Consider the following 1,994-nt stretch of genomic DNA (forward strand, 5'->3'; position numbering starts at 1 on the left):
ACGACTGTCGAGGCTTTCAGTCTTTCAGAGAGGAGACCAGCAGCTGAGACCCCTCTGATTATACGTCGTGCAGAGAGCAGCAAGGCTCCATGTGTGTGTGCGTACATACGCCCGTGTGCGTGCGTGCGGGTGTGTGTCATAGCTGGGGGGTGTAAGTGACGGGTTGGTAGCTGAGCCGATGGGCTTGGAGGAGGATAAAAGATGGACGGATTAGAGTTGGGCGGTATTGGTGGGGTCTAAAAGATGGAAGAGATGCAGTGGTGGTGTGACGAAGGTCAGGAGGGAGGAAGAGGAGATAATGGATGCACATCCTCTTCCAGTGTGAAGGACAGGAGAGGAAATTTGACAGATGCTCACATGTCGAGAATGTTGCCATCTTTTTACAGGAGCAATATAAACTTGCTGGACACTTCATTAGGCACAGCTGCATCATATCATGAGAGTCATAAATGCTGCCTTCACAGAGATTAGTATTGATTACGGCGATTGTAGTATGCAGCGCTGGAGAGATGTGCTACATTGTTCTGAGCTGCTAACAATTATCATTTTATGGGACAGAGGGTCCAAAATATATCAAAAAGCTCTCAGTATGATGGCCACAATAATGAACACATTGTAATATTAAATTAAGTGGTATAAATTAAATCAAATCAATCTAATGCCATTTGTATCTTATCTATCTATCTATCTATCTATCTATCTATCTATCTATCTATCTATCTATCTATCTATCTATCTATCTATCTATCTATCTATCTATCTATCTATCTATCTATCTATCTATCTATCTATCTAGCCAGCTATATAGCTAGCTAGCTAGCTGGCTAGCTATATAGCTAGCTAGCTTTCTGTGTTTCTGTCTGTTTGTCTCTCTACCTGGCTATCTATTCATCCCTCCATCCATACATCCAATATTGAAATGTGACAAAAACAGACCCACCTAACATAAAATGATCAAATGAAGAGCTCTTTTTCAAAATGTTATTAATCCTGACAATAATTGACAGCACATACTAATTGCCAGAGCCGGGCATTTTACTAAAATTGAGCGTCCGTTATTCATCATCTGTCTGCAGTGTGGGTACCCTTCCGTCGTCGTCATTCGCCTATTTTTACGGGGGTAAAACCTGTCTATAGGCCGGTCCGCCTCTAATTTTAAATGGCTGTTTGTCATCGAGTCCAACTAAACTTTCACTCACAACTTCAGGTATAATTAGTTTATTGTGTTTAGAACATCAAACATTATAGCCTACTCATTGGGCCTTTTCTTCTTCAGAAATCCATTTCAAATTTCTAAATCCAAATCTTCTTTCAGGGGTCTGTTTTTTTCGGTTTCACTCTGTATTAGTGTTGACTACAAAACTGTGTAATCCCAAATTCACAGATGGTATCGTTCATGTGCTGCTGAGCCCTTTTGAACTCGGTTGCTAAACAAAACAGCAACACTGAAGCATGTAATGTTTGGACATTACAACATTTTGTAGGAGTTCCCTGTGAGATGATTGAGTGATTTTCTGTTTTGTGCAGACAATCACAATTAGCATTTCAGTCGATTCTGACTTGACTGCGCCACATGTTTGTGTGTGCCCCTGTTTATGTGTCAGGGAGCGACCCCACTTATTTGTTCCAGCCAATCTTAATCCTTCTTGCTATTTCCCTACATTTCTCATACTCCTATGTGGTTTTAAACCCCAGTTTCCATTTACATCGGTTGTTATGTACAGTACTAGCAACACTATCTATCCATGCTTCCCCTCTAATGAATCGCCCGCCACCACTATTTGCGGTAATATGAATTGTCAGTATTTCAAGTGTGAATTCAATATAGAGGCAAAGCGTCATGGCAACACCAGATACGCATGAGTTGTCCTACTAAAGACCCAAACGGACATGCACACAGGCGTACACGTGATGCACAATACTGTAGTTTTATTTTTGGAACTTTCCACATTGTGACCCAAACTATTCAAATGTGGTTCAGTCTGTTTGAGCAG

This window comes from Filicampus tigris, chromosome 5, assembly GCF_054856515.1.
Source record: "Filicampus tigris isolate MCC_2025a chromosome 5, RoL_Ftig_1.0, whole genome shotgun sequence".
NCBI classification, from domain to species: domain Eukaryota; kingdom Metazoa; phylum Chordata; class Actinopteri; order Syngnathiformes; family Syngnathidae; genus Filicampus; species Filicampus tigris.